This window comes from Ailuropoda melanoleuca, chromosome 3 (assembly GCF_002007445.2).
Source record: "Ailuropoda melanoleuca isolate Jingjing chromosome 3, ASM200744v2, whole genome shotgun sequence".
Classification (NCBI taxonomy): domain Eukaryota; kingdom Metazoa; phylum Chordata; class Mammalia; order Carnivora; family Ursidae; genus Ailuropoda; species Ailuropoda melanoleuca.
In genome coordinates, this window is record NC_048220.1 from 57,811,133 (window position 1) to 57,826,864 (window position 15,732).

The window sequence follows — 15,732 nt, forward strand, 5'->3', positions numbered from 1 at the left end:
AGGATTCCAACACTTCTGGATTGTAAACTATGTAAAACCCTAACCTTAAAGTGATGCTTAAAAGTTGCGAACATTTCATTCAAAATTTATTTGCATGCAGTACCTTTACTTGGAACTGTGTTCTCTATCCCAGCTCACACTGAGGTTGGAGAAGCATTTCTGGGTACAGTGAACATAGTATTATATACTTATTTCATATCTTCTTTGACTCATTTTTCTACTATGAAAACAGTAAGCAGACTAAACTAGGCCTCTCCAATTTTGTGGTGTGTCCCCTTCAGCCAGGAATCTCTTAAAATGGGATAATACCACTGGACAGGTAGTTGTCCAAATTCATTCATATGACAGGAAGGAAAGAATATAGGTTGTAACTCAAGTAAAAGAGGACTTTCTTGTCTTTCGAGTGTTCTTGTGACTTTCACGCATAGCCACATCATGCAGGGGGTTGGCAGGTGTACGCAGACACACCGACTCATTCTGACATCACGTACTTAAAAATGTCTGTTCCCCTGTGCATTTACATGGGCAGTCAGTAAGACTCTCTCCTCTGGTCGCTCACAGGATGTCACACACTTGCTCTCAATATATTCCAATATTCGAATTCTAACTCTAGTGGATAATTCACAATATGTTGGAGAAAAAAACTGGTACAAAAAGTGGACATGAAGACTTATGGTTTCCAAGTTCTCTAGTATAGTAGAAATCACTCCAGTAGTTTCGGCCTATTTCTGTCAGCTCCGTCTAGGTACTATCTGCAGGGCTTCTCACCACCTACTCAAAAGCTTTTCAGTTACATGAGATTTCTGAATTTTCAGGGTTGGGCGGAACATGTCATCAATAATTAATAGTTTGTTTCTTAACCGGATAGTTGTCAGTAGAGGAAGTCAATAAATACATTGTTAATGTAATAACAATATATGCATATTGATGATGACAGTAATATTAAAAGAAAATCAACCTCTTCCCTGCTATTTATCTTTGGAGAATGTATCCTACATTTGCTGCCCTGAAAGCCATAATTTTACCATAGAACATTAAAAATTAGACTATAATCGATATGACTATTATATTGCTATGCCCGTACAAGTGCATCCTTCATGGAATACAGAAGAAAATATTCATTTTCTATCATTACACATAAAGGAAATGGTAAAAAATCAAACCACATCATGGAAAATTAAATCTGTCAGAATAGAAATTAACATTGCTGCCACTTCTCGGTCTATCTCAGAGTTTCTTCATATTTCAATATGCTCAATGCCGACACAGCGTGTTGGCATTATAATAGTGACCGGATTATGGGACTAATAAGTCCACATGGTAGAAATCATTTTGACTAAAATGAAAGTTTCACTAAAATTTCCTTCATTTCTGGCCTAAAGGAATTTCCCCCAAAACTAACAATGAAGGATATACATATGTTAGCATCATTCTGGAAAAAAAAAACAACTATTCTCTAAAAAGTGAATAAGTGTATTCTAAAGACTATTCTTGCCAGGCATACTTGTGTAAGAAAGACCTTATTTTATAATTTATTCTTTGATCCCGTGATCAAAAATCTCAGTAGTGTCAACAACAAAGCATTATAGTGACTAATATAAAATTAAACTTCAAAATATTTTTTCTTAGTGTATAAAATCAAATGACTTATTGTCATTAACAGCAATAATAAATGATTTCTGAACACTGAACAAGGAATTTGGCACTAAATTAAGAACTCTGCAAGGGTAGATATATTCCCTAGTGAATTGCAATTCAAATAGAACTTAAGCACAGGCATTTAAAGAGATTGAAAGGCCGCCTTTAACCAAGAATGTATAGTAAACAGGTTTTTCTGAAACATTATAAAAGAATGACTCTATATATGTAAGAATATTAAGAACTTAGATTGTTAACTCATTGTTTCCCTTACAAATAACAAATCCAAAAACAGACTACAGAAAATAAAACAACTTCCATTTTTTTTATTACTTATTGACATCATTTTAAATGATGGAAAATAACTCTCTTCTTTATTTTTTAATGTGCAAATATGAATAAAATTGACAAGTGAGAGGAGTGCTCTTAATAAATGTGACTTACGTAAAAACAAGTTTAGAATCGAGTTCACATGCCTTCAACTAAACGAATGCAAACCTCTACAGGCCTTATAATTTGAAACAAAAGTTTTTAAATAAAATATTTAGAAGTAGGGTTTATATGAGTAGAAAACTGATCATAACATCACTTTTAATTAAACTGTTTTTGAAAGTGTTTCTAATTGAGCTAGCAAAACAATATTTTAAGACTCCATTTCATTCACAATTTTAGCATTTCTTAAAATGTTCAAAATTCCAACAGCTCTCAGGTAAATGTGATATTAACCCTGGATCTAAAAACACACCTGAAAATCATCTACAAGACAGCTTTGTGGTATCAAAGATGCGACAGGGACAAGCTTTCTACATAACACAAAATCCAGCTCGAAACTCACCACTAGACTCCCCATGTAATTCTAAACTAGTTGACAGACAGTAAGAATCAGGCAACTCACATATATTTTATACGGTGATCAGACTCTGAAAAGGTGTAGAAAGATTTTAAATACGTGTCGGTTCTGATTTTTTAACGAAATACAAGGAAGAGTTTTATGATCGATGATTTACTGAGGTATCTGGTTGTACTAAGTCCTGATAAAAACAAGAAAATCCATTAATGTTCATTAGCAGCAGAAACTTCTGTCTCCTCTGGGCTTGGTGCAGTCTCCACCTCTTTTGGCTGCCACTTTTAAGGTCTCTTCCAAGATCCTGAAGCAAGTTTACTATTGGTTCACATCCTACGTCAAAGCATGATCCTCATCAGAATTCAGTTCATTGGCTTTTGAGTAACAAAGCCTGTTCCAGTCCAAAAGGCTGTGTCTATACAGCACAAACAGGGAGAATACAATACTCTCCAATTAACTTGGCAAATATCAACAGCCAAGCTCATTAAATTAAGTTTCCAAATTGGTTTTATGAAGTGAGATACAGCCCAAGAATTCACCTTGGTAGGTTTTTAAGTTATAGTGATGTTTGAAAGTGTTTTATAAGCTTTTGAAACTAATTAATCCTCATTTACATCTTCTTTAGCTGAGGCATTTGTTCATTCTGAAAACAACTAATACCATTTAACCAACCTTCTTTATAGGCACTGAAGTACTGTTTTGCTCTGTCACTTGGAACTGACTACTCTAGATCCAAAGATAGCTACATAATTTGTAAATTTCTTTTATAAATAACAATGTCATTTAATACTTTTGAGATATATAAAAGTATCAGGCTTGTCTTTGACTCAGAACCAAATAACCATCTACGAGTACAAAACGTAAAAATACGGGCAGTATTCCCAGAAGTAGGGAAAGTATGTACATGTAAATCTCAAAGGTTTTTCAATCCTTGAATACCATAAAATCACCACCCCCACCCTTCCCACGGACCCCTTCCTTTCAATCAGGCTTCAAGTTCCCACCACTAGAGTTACCAACATTAAGTCTGCCAAGGTCTTTTCCATTTCAAAGGTTGACCGTGGCTTTGTAAAGTTTCAAGGAGAGTCTCAAGTCCATGCTAGCGAGAGAGCAGCGTAGAGGTACATTGCTCCTGGTTGGGTTCTGTCAAAGTTCAGAGGAAAGGAGCAACCATAAAAGCTACCTATTTGCTCTTGCATAATTTTCGTAGAAAACAACGGTCATTCCAAGAACATAAAAGACCCAAATTCTCATCACTGCTGAGCAACGGACAGTTGGGGATTATTTCTGCAGTAATGACTTTTGAATATTCTCTTTCACCTTGTGACTTTACCAGGTATGCCGATGTCTTTATACCCAGGTGAGGAAATGTAATCCTGAAAGTATAGTACCTAGAAAGCAAGAGAAACGGTAGCATTGCACGACTCTCCAAAAAAGAAACTGCCATCCAAAACCAGCACATATGCACCCCCGCACACACAGAGCTCTCAGCCATTTCATTCAGACGTTGGTAGTAACTGCACACCTGAAAATAATTTGTAGTGCAAACTACGGAGCAAATACTGAGAGAACCACTACGGATACGAATGTCATGGGAAATAAAATGTCAATGGCTGATTCAGAGATTGGCTTCTAAAAAAGCATGCGTGCTTTTGTAAGCAACTGTTTAAAGGGCAAAAGCCCCTACTGCTGAGAAGCTCTGAGAAGAGAAAGGAACAAGAGAACAAAGAGAAGAAGGAGGAGCAAGAGGGGAATGGGGACTTGGGGAGACGGGAGAGAGACGGAAGAAGAGGAAGAGAGCGGGAGGGGGAGGGGGAAAAGGGAGAAGAAAAACACAGCAGCTGGGAAGAGGAGAAGGAGCAGTGGTCCTTTGTGCTAATGGACACCTGAAAAAGGCAGCCCGCAACAACAGCCCCCGGAAATGGGAGAAATGACGTGAAGGACAGAAATCAGAACAAAGAAAACCTGCCAGATAGGCTAAGTGAACAATCTGAGCCGATTCGGGGAAAACCCAGCCTTATAAAGCTTCAGGGCCCCTGAATTATGTCCTGGGTCGTATTTAGCCACAATTCAAGTAATTACCCATTGAGCACCACTTTTGCAAGTGGGAATAAAGCTTCAGATCCTAAAGCAGCCCCCCTTCAGAGCGCTGCGAAGGAGTAGAACAGAGCAGAATGCTAAGTGCATGGAGGCACACTCAGGTTACTACTGAAGGACGAGGGGCTCCCCAGTATGCAAGGTAAACGGTACCCTCCAGGGTTGTGCAACCCGCAGCCTTGGCAGGCACCTAACCCAGCCTGGGAGGGCACAGGAACGGTTTTACGAAGGCGATAATGGCTCAGCTGGATGTGCAAGACAAGGAAATGGAGAAGAAGGCAATGGATCTCGCCGTCTATGGAAGAGTATGTGCCAGGAAATGAGCGGGGGAGGCCTCGGGCTGCCGGGTGGAGGCACACAGCTCCGCAGGACCCCAGAGTAGGAGACTCGGAATGGTGATGGGGAGAAGCCAGAGCCAGGCTGGAAGGGCACCAGGGCAGGGGCAAGAAGGCCTCGCATGTCACGCTTATTTGCATTCTTCCTGATGCTAGCAGGTAACCTAAACAAAGCTTCACCGCTAACACAAATTGTTTACCTTATCTTTACACAGCTCGAAATAATATTCTAAAAATATAACTGTTAGAACCCATGACAAAGAAGGATTGTCCTAATCGTGTCACGTACACTCTAGTAGGGAAGAGTGCCAGTGTTTTACAAAAGGAGAATGTAAACATTTTTAAGCATCTCAGGCTAACTTGTCGTTTTGGATTTTCACTGACTCTTCAGGAATGCGAGGTTAGCGTAGACATTGCTGTAAGTTCAGTACGAGTGTAATCACAGAACACCCCCCAAATTTAGTACATTTCCATATCAGGCTCTATCAAAAGACTTGACTGTTGAAAGTAGTTCTAGGAATATTGTATAGGATTCAAGAGAGAATCCAACCCATTGCATGGGCGCATAAGCACTGCAGTACGACTCTGAAAGGGTAGAAACTACGTACCACGATATTCTCTGGGACCCACTGGGAGCTCAGGGGCATTGGTTTTGCACCGTGCACTGCAGAATGCATGGCAACCCCCATTGTTGTATGGCGCACAACCTGCACAACCCTGGGTTGTAGCCCTCTAGATGTTAGACACACCACACACATACGCACACAACTTACCTCTTGAACAAATCATCACATTTCACACAAATGAAGGGAATCATATAATTTTCAAACGATTAGTGAAGCCCCTAAAAGTGATTCCATGCTAATGTTACAAAAGTTTAAACCCGACTGAGGACAGAAACCATATTTTATGAGTTTATGTTATTTTATAAAGATACTCCTAGCACCTAGTGAGTTTTCAGTGAGTGTCCAATGAAGGAATAAAGGATATCGGCATCTCTGCGGTTCTAAGCACAAGAGCGAGCCGGAGGTAACTACGCTGCCGGGAGCCTTTCCAGCCCGCCCCAACCTCAGCCTGCCATGGGCAAATCTTGCACGTGTGCTGCCCATCTGAAAAGCGTATCTCCTCTAACATAAAAATACCACTTTTGGCCAAGGGCATACATCGGCCTGTGCCTTCCCGCAAGTTTGTCCACACACAAGTCCACTGCGGGAGAACGTAAAGCAGAGGTTAGGAAGGCGTTTAGACCAGCTCTCGCTGTGCATTGCCCATCTCCTCTACCTCCTAGGCAACGGCCAGCCCGTCTTATTGAGGGAGAGTTCTCACGCTGGGGGGAAAGAAGCATAGCAGGAGCCACTGCAGCCTTAGTGTGAGCGGGCTGATACTTACTGAGTATTTACCATTTTATTCCTTCACCTGGTGCTCTGGAGATGGTCTGGAGTCGTGCTGCCACCGACGGCAGCGTCAAACAAAAATTAGGGATGTAAAATGTAGTCAAATGGCGGGGCGGATGGGGGGAGGCAAGAACAAGACTTGAGACCAAATTATCTATCTCATTCCCTCCTACCTGCTAATTTAAAATTTACTTAAGGATCGTGCCCTTTGATCCACTCCTTGCATGATTATCTGACCTCTGTCTTAAAAAGGAAAAGGCATGACAGGCCAAACGAAGACGCAGGTGCTACCTGCGGTGAAAAGGTAGAAGAGGGAACAAGTCTGTCTAATATAATCACCTCGGTGAGGCTTTCTGAACTTGGCTTGTCTCTTCCTACACAGCTTCTAGAAACCTCCCTTGGCCTGTAGGAGAGGCAAAGATAGTGAAATCCCCAGACTTGAATTTTTACCTGAGTTGCTAAGATCAAGAGCAGCGATGAAACGAAAAGGCTCAATATCGTTGGACTTCAGGTGGAAATTTCTAGCAATGAATTCTGAGGCAACCAGGGCACCTCTTCAACTGTTCATGCTGACTGAAAATGGGATAGAGCAAATCCGGTGCCAACACAGACACGTGCCCCATCCCCCACCCACCCTGGCCATGTTAGAGACTCCGCAAGTGAACTTAGGAAAGCCTTTGAATCCACAGCGCCAGGGCCAAAGGGTGAGAGAAGTGAGTAAAGCAGGTGGGGTGCAGAGTGACACCAAACAAAAGAACGCCATTTAAATTTGAGGAAGTTCAAAGCAGAATAAGCCTTATTTTCTCTACATCTGGAAGGGTGTGTTGTTTTTTTTCATTCCTGAATTTCAAGGGAAGAATTTCATTCTGTAAAAATGCCATTGGAGAAAATAAAGTTAATAGGTTAAGTTGGCTGTTTGTAAGTTAAGGTAGTTAAGGTGAAAAGTATTCTAAAATATATACAAAAGAGCAAATATACTTAAAAATAATGAAAGGCCTCAACATAACTGGTATAGAAAGGGTAACTGGTTATTAAAAAGAATTAAAAAAAGACAGGAAAAGAGCAAAAGACAATGATCTCATTGAATCATTAACCTCAATGATCTTGTCAAGTGAAAATCAATTTTTAAAAACTGTAGAATTGGCAAATATTCTCTCAGTATGTAGTGAAAGGCCTGAGGAGCCGCCTGCTGTTTCTCCCAGCGAGAGGAATGGCATGGCCCTCAGTTAAGGAACCTTGACCACAATTTGCATTTTTAGTGATAGTTTAGGCAGGTCTTTGCAAAATAACCCATTCAGCAAAAGCATAAATTTCGGTTTAGTCATCTGCATAGACAGAATAAATACCCACTTACCGGCATCATATTCAAAGCATTTATTCCACAGTATTTCAGAGGCAAGTATGTAAAACACAATCCCTGTCTCCAAATATCTCTCATCATTATGGAATCCAAACCAGGAATGACCTCTTTAAATCCCACTGGATTGCATTTGGTGTCATACTAATGTCATTAGATACTCATGTTCCCCCACTAGAATGCAACTGCCTTGCCTGGGGTGTCTATCCGTCCTCGAACCTCCAGCGTGCAGGCTGGAAGAGTGCCCTCATACTATCTGGCAACTTATCTGATGTCGATTTTAATGTTTTAGAACATCCTATTCTTTAATCTGGATAATGGGAAAAAAAGAAAATACCAGAAGCATTGATTAACTTTTTGCTTGTGTTCTTTGGTGTTCCAATATCTAAATTATGGAAATGCATTTATAAGAACATTTCCACTTACTGCTCTTCAACTGACACATCAAAAGCCTGGTTTTACCCCCTTGGTTTTCATCAATGTACAAATACTGGAGAGACAAGAATTTCTAAATCACAAAATAGGCCAAGTGGGAGGAGAAAAAATTTGCTCTCATATCCCTCCATTCCTTCCTTTGTTTCCATTCTGTCTTCTTTCTCTCTTTAGAACATCCTGATGTCTGGGACATTTTAGCTACTCACGGATCTACACTTCCAGGCTCTCTCTTCAGACCTGCTGTCCTGACCCAAGTGTTAGGCCTTTTGACCCCCTCTGCCCTTAAATCCAGCATTTCATCTTTAGTCTTCTGTTGGTCTCTTGCTTCTCTAATAATGCCTTTGATTTTTATCTTCCATAGTGAACATTTTAGGCAATGGGAGAAATATTTCGCTCAAGAAGTCATCCGAGTGACCACTGAATCACACCATCCACCGTGGCTGCCTGTTCTGAGGCACAGGCTACATTTATTTCCATGGAGCAGAGTAGTTCCTGCCATTCTTTATTTGGTTCTCTTCACAAGTCAAACTTTTCAGCATCTGCCATGGCTCTGGCACGAAATCACTGGCATAATCCCCACTTTAGGAAGCCTCCATTCTCAATTGTAAAATGAAGTTGCTTCAAAATACTACCATAATTGGCAAATCAAATTCTCTCCAATAATTAAATGCACATGAAAAGCAAATGGTTGTTGACCTCTTTTGTGGACACCCACGATTGTGGATAATTTCCTGGGATAGTATTTGCCAAATGCAGCAGCTTTCCGTCTTTTTTTTTTTTTTTTAACTTGGGATAATTTAAGGAAAGCTTATTTAAATTGGAGGCATTAATATAGACTGGGGAGACAATTACATTGGAAAATGATGCATTTAGGGCAATGGTAGACAGAGGCAGAAAACTTTTATCACTTTCCGCTTATAAACAGTGAGAAACAGTTACTAATAATTTCAGTAATATAGCCGTAAACCAAGAAAACTAAGCTGGAGGCCATGGCAATATTCATTTGCCAGCCAATGCCCATTTGGCCAATAGCTGATAAAGCTTAGCAGCGCCATGGGAAACGGATTCGGGCTTCTGTACAGCTCTTAGTACAGACATTGCATTAGTACAGCCAAAAATGCCAGTTAGAATGAGCTTGCCTGGAGGGCTCGTAAAGTCTACAATGGGTACATGGTTTACTTTATTTGAATTTGCTCAGTCCATTAGCCAATCATCCCAACTATTAGGCCCCTGTTTGTGAAAGATTTTCTTTTCTCATGACAAAATTAATTTGACCATCCTTCCTGTTTGGGGTGGGTGGTGGGGATGGTTGGGAGGCACTGCATCTAGCCAAGGCCCATACTGAACATTCTGAGCTTCAATGGTGACTGTTTTCACCGTCCAACTCTTAGGTAGACACAGCCAGTGTAATAATGAAAACCACAGTTATGGGTATTTGAGGAGTGAAAATTACTAATAATGTCAGCTGATTTATGTTTCTCTGGAGGGGATAGCTGCCTAAATGGTTATCTTTCTGGGCAATAAATGGCCTTGCAACTGAAATACAATTGTTTTTCACTGACCAGCCAAGAAGTGTAAAAAGGAGAAAGGACTCTTTGGAAGAATGGAAGGCTGACAGAAAACAACTTTAACTGTTTTAGCATTTTGCCTCAGGCCGACCGTAACTGGCAGGGGTGAGTAATATCTGCAGAACACAGAGGGCTGAATTCAGTCTTGAAATTGGAATCAAATATGCAGACTAAGACCTAGTAATGGACCATTTTCTCAGAAATGGAGGCAGTTCTTTGTTTACTGGATATCCTTAGACATTTTAATTTATCATACGTTGACTTTCATATAGAATCCAGTATGTGTGTAGGCATCTATTTACATACAAAAATAAGTAAACCAAGTAATGTGGGAAACAAAGGCCAAAGAAAAATTAAATTTCCTTACTACCTACAACCCACTGACAAGTCCTTGAAAGAGGCAGTGTGACATTCCTCTAGGAGACTTTGCTAAGGGAAAAAGCCCCTAATACTTTGCTAACGGCAAAAAGCAACCTTAGCCGGACCCCCAGTGAGTCTACTTTAACATATAAAAATTCCTTTGGAAACTTCCTGTATCTCTACCCCCCAAGCATATGGCCGACCGATATACATCTGAAGGGTTTCATGAATAAGGTTTCATTAGACAGTAATAAATGACCTTTTACTAACAATAGCTAGCCCCCTCAAGGTCCTGAAGACCTTGCTTCCAAAATTCCTTTGAAATTTACTCTATCCCTAATCTCCTCCCAACTTGAAAGTATATCATTGGCCACTCCTCATGACCCCAGTGCAGCTCTTTCTGCCCACGGGTCCTGTCCCTGTGCTTTAATGAAACCACCTTTTGCACCAAAGACATCTCGAGAATTCCTTCTTGGCCATGGGCTCCGAACCCCAACATCTTTCCTGCATTGTTTGGCAACCACAAAGGGAGACACAGGGTCTTCTCATCCACACTATAAACCATGGTGCAAACTTGGTGAGTACCTTCTCTTCTCTTCCTTTGCTCTCATTTCAGGGGCTTTTCAAGGAGTAAGGTCTTATTGGAACCCTTTCATGTCAGTTGCTCAGGCTACAGTCCTCTAGCCTGTGGCTACTGTATGGGAGAAAGCCTGCCTTTTGGCTGGAAGTTAGTACCATGGCAGGGATGGTAATAAGACCCTGAAACTTGATGCCCTCTTTTTTTTTTTTTCCTGTCATACAAAGTTGCCTGTCTTGAGCATAGGAAAGCTGCCTAAGTCACCAGGACAGCTGCCAATCATAAGACTCCCAGGTGAGTTTTCCTCCTCATTGGTCTAATGTGATCCCCTTCACGTCCCTGGTCTAGCTGTTTCTGACCGCTGGCTCCCTGCTCAGAGCCGTCCAAACCCAGTACCCAATTGAACTAAAACCCAACCAGGGACATTTCCTGAGGAGATGGCTGTAAAGGCTACATGTGTTGGAATATCTCTTAGATCATAGTGGATTTCTATCTTTACTGTTTTTCATCAATGTCCTCTACCAACTACTTAAGCTATAAAATTGGGTCATTTCCCCTTGTAAAGCTTTTCTAGTGTTTTCCATGGGTTAAAAATGGCAGGTTCTGCAAGGCAAGGTAAAATAAGGCACAGCCTTCATGGGAGGGCAATAACACAGACTTCAGGGCATGGAACGGCATGGTGTGGTATTTCCTAGGCACCCATCTTTAGCTCAGGATGCAGTGGAGAAGTGAGGGTGCACTAGCATCCTTTCGAGGGGCCTTTTGCTGCAGGAATGCCTTCATGGTAAGGCAAGATGGTGATCAATAGCCATTTTTGTTAGAGGAATGCCTCCAGTCGCTTTTGACACTTGGCATCTCTGGCATATCCTGCATGGGACGCCACCCTGGAGGCGGGGGTGGGGGATTTTTGGTAATGGACTTTCTCTACTTTTCTAGGAGTTTGGCTTCAATAGGCTTCTTTAGCCCCCAAAGACTCTCCCTTGGGATGCCTTTTAATCCAAGGGAAACAATTTGAATTTCAAAATTTAGGAAAGGACTGATCCCCTTACACCGTATGGCCTCAGTAGTGTCTATCAGTTAAATCTCCTCTGCAGGAAAGAGGGAAGAATATGTCTGGTCAGTAACCAGACTAGTAAACTCTCTCCTGACACACTGGATGATAATTAACTAAACAGGCCTCCTGATAGAACCCAGGCTGGAGAAAACACAGGCCACCTGTAATGAAGGAGACGCTGGCTCTCTCAATGTTCTTGCTCCTAACAGATGTGGGGGCTTCTCGCTCATTTCCTGGGTTAATGGTAATAATTGGAGCCAACTGTGGTTAGTCTAGCTCAGGACTGGGACTTTTAGGAATCTTCCCAAGCAGCTGATGACACTCCCTTTGTTTTTGGAAAGTTCCCTCTCCTCCGGAAAAAAATCATGGTGCCTGTTCATCTGTCTGAGCTAATGAGGTTTAGAACCAGGAACCCTCTTTCTCTGCCTTCTGGCTGCACTCTGCCCCTTCTGCCTCCCTCTGCTCCTCCCCCTGTTTGGCACCACCCTGGGCGCCATGCAGCCTGCATACGCTGCCCATGGCTGATGTCCCCACGGGTGCCCCAGGTAAAACTTGGAAATGGAGAACACACTGATTGACTTTTTTTTTTAAAGATTTTATTTATTTATTTGAGAGAAAGCAAGCGAGAGAGAGAGCAAGCGAGAGAGAGAGGGGCAGAGGCAGAGGAAGAAGCCGACTCCCCGCTGAGCCGGGAGCTGGATGTGGGGCTCGATGTGGGGCTCCATCCCAGGACCCCGGGATCATGACCTGAGCTGAAGGCAGATGCTTAACTGGCTGAGCCACCCAGGCACCCCCAAAATGATTGACTTTTAAGTGGCCACAGGTGGAACATAATTCAGTATTTAAACTAAGTTAAGTTTGTTGGTTTAAATATAATAGACATGTCTTTGGAGTTACCAGCATTAAATATCAAACTTTTTTTCTATCTAGATTTGTTGAAAGCCAAATAAACTTGTGTAATCTCTGTTGCAATTTGCTAGTAAAAAGATGACTTAAAATGATGGTTAATCTTGTCTGTCTCAAAGTTTTCATGGATAACTGTTAAGATAGCTTTCAGTCTTTCGTAACCTGAAACTTTAAAGTTTGCTTGGGTGATAAATGGGATTAAAGTCATTGGACATCTAGGTCTTTTCCAAATAGGATAAAGTGCCTAAAGCACTGATTAGTGGGTAGGGGTTTGTGCTTTTGACTTCCTATTGCAAAGAAACTAAGGATATTTGGGTCTGTTGGTAAACATGCTTTGTGCTTAACTGATTCATAAATTTGTTGTCTAAAGCTTTCTGGTTTAACAGTTCACAACTGGGTACTACTTATTTTCACTGGAGACTAAGGTTTCTAAGTGCAAAATTCTTCTAAATGTAGTTAAGACTGATGGAAATAAGGAAAGCAAGTCTGTATGTGTAAGAAAGATCTAATGAATGGGAATACATTTTTGTCAAAAGTAAAAGAAACTAATTCTGTCCTAAATGAGACTGGTTGGTTGGAGAAAAATGGCTTGATGCAAAATCTGAATACGAAGGAAAGTTGTAGAAGGTTTGTGAAGGGAAATATTTGGAAAGGTATTTTAGGTATGGTCAGAATGGACTAAGTTTAAAATGAATGGATTTTAAAAGTATACTAGTATAAGATTGAGAGTCTGCTTTCTCTCAGTTAAAAAGACAAAGATCTCTTGAATTGTCACAAGTGGTTTACACACACACACACAATTAATTAAACTTGGCGAATTCTAAGCCCAAATATATACACATCGTTAAAAAAATATTTTTTGTTCCGTTGGATTTATGTAGAATTTTTCACGCTTAAAAGTTAGAGATAGGAAATTCTATATTAATAAACAAAAAACACTAAATTGCAATTCATTCTTTCTTTGCTTCAGAACTAAAGAACGAATACTATTTTATATTTACAGTATTATTAGTTCACTAGTTTCTTCAAAGAGGTATGTTTTTTAAAAGACCACCCAGTTTGAACTAATTGAGGAAGCAATCTTCAGCTTGCTTAAGAGGAAAGATTGCATGGGACACATTCCTGGCACTAGTCCTCCATCATATCTGCTTAGATATAATGCAAAGGACAATCATTTTGAAAATACCTTAGTCTTTCCTTTTTCCACTTAAAAACCCAGAGCACCCATAGTTAAGAATCTCTGATACTTTTTTCAGAGAAATTGTTTCCTAATTTGAGGTTTAGAAATGCCAGGAATAAACGAGCCACCCAAGGAGATCATAAAAGCCAAAGTCACAGATGTAGAAACAGGTTTTTAGTAGTGTGAGGAATCTGAGTTTGGGGAAAGTGCAAGATGGTATTCAAAGTAGAGTATTGAGGCCACGGAATTCTCATTAGCTGTTTGGTCATGAGAGAAACATCTGTAAATAGGGACTAAAAGGTTTTATGAAAAAATATTGAAGGAACACATTGGAACCTAGAATAAGAAAAATGTTGGGTAATTTATATTTAGAGCCAAGTTAATGTTATTTTCTTAAGCACCATTGTAGCATTTTAGGGTTTTTTAATGTGAGTTTTATATATCTGAAGAGACACATGTCTTTTTTTAAAGATTTTTTCCCCATTTTTCTTTCTCAAATGATGATATTTGTTTGCCTTTGATTTTCTCCTCTCAGGGAAAAGCTATCTGATATAATTTGGATGTTGGTAAAAAAGTTGAAAATGATATATATACTTGTTATATATTCAAGCATGTTAATATGATTAATTACCAAATAAATCCTTTAATACTATCCTGTCTCCTTTATTAAACTAAATCACATATTTTTTTTTAAAGATTTTATTTATTCATTTCACAGAGATAGAGACAGCCAGCGAGAGAGGGAACACAAGCAGGGGGATTGGGAGAGGAAGAAGCAGGCTCACAGCAGAGGAGCCTGACATGGGGCTCGATCCCATAACGCCGGGATCACGCCCTGAGCCGAAGGCAGACGCCCAACTGCTGTGCCACCCAGGCGCCCCTAAATCACATATTTTTATTCTTACACATTTCTATGTATGTGTGTATTATTTTAGAAAAACTTCAAAAATCAAGAGAAGCAAAGATATGAAAATAAAACTAATATAGAACTTCTGCTTCTGATCAAGATGGAGTAAGAGGGGCAGGATTTACCCTCTTGTCCAAAGTAACTAAAAGGAAAATGGACAAAATATAGAAAAAAACACAGCACTCAAAATACTGAGGTGAGCTGTGTGATTGTCTCAGGTTATGGCCTAAAGAAATTTTCTATGTTTCAGTACAGGATGATGGAATCTACACCAATGCCATTGGGAAGCTTGAGTTGAGGGGATGGAACCCAAAGTTCTGGAAATCCAAGGAAGCCAGAGATCACAGGGCAGAATGATGGAGAGGAGAGAAGAGAAGAGGAGTGGTAAGAAAAGGGGAGGAAAAGAGAAAGGAGGGGTGGGAAGGAGAGGAGAGTGGTTCAAAGAAAGAATTTAAGTAATCTCTACATTCAAAGTGGGGCTCGAATTCCAACCCCTAGATCAAGAGTCATGTGCTCTACTGACTATGTCAGCCAGGCACACTGAAAATATTTTAATGCTTAAGTTAATCCAAAAAAATAATTAAAAAAAAGAGAGGGGAGGGAATGAAAAAAAGAAGAGGTAAATAGAAAAATTGGCAAGCGGATAGATTCAGAACCAACCATATCAATATTTATGTTAAATGTAAATGATCCAAGAAAAACTATTAAAAGGCAGAGATTGTCGATTGAATTTAAAAGAAAGATTTAACTGTGTATTTCCAAAAAGATATTCACTTTAAATGAAAAAGACAAAAAAATATTAAAAATAAGAGGATGCAAAAGTATATAACATGCTAATGCTAATAAAAAGGAAGCTGGGGTGACTATATTTAAATCAAACAAAGTAGATTTGAGAACAAAAAATACCAGCAAGGAAAAGAGAACAATTTCATAATGATAAAGTGATAAAATCATCAGTAAGACATTACAGTCTTAAAATTTTATGCCCCTAGAAATTCAAATCAAAACCACACTGAGATACTGCCTTATGCCAGTTAGAATGGCAAAAATAGACAAGGCAAGAAACAACAATTGTTGGAA

The 15,732-nt window shown here is 40.1% G+C and overlaps 1 protein-coding gene across 2 annotated transcripts in view; it reads right to left on the bottom strand.

The window, feature by feature from the left end:
• Positions 1-15,732, bottom strand: part of HAPLN1 (hyaluronan and proteoglycan link protein 1) — a 72,576-nt gene that overhangs the window by 39,126 nt on the left and 17,718 nt on the right. The window contains exon 1 of one of the 2 annotated variants that reach the window (XM_034656468.1): positions 2,534-2,636. The exons of the other annotated variant lie outside the window; for it this stretch is intronic. The gene's annotated coding sequence lies outside the window, so the exon portion shown is untranslated. Of the gene's footprint in view, positions 1-2,533; positions 2,637-15,732 lie in introns of those variants that run through there. 2 annotated transcript variants of the gene reach the window in all.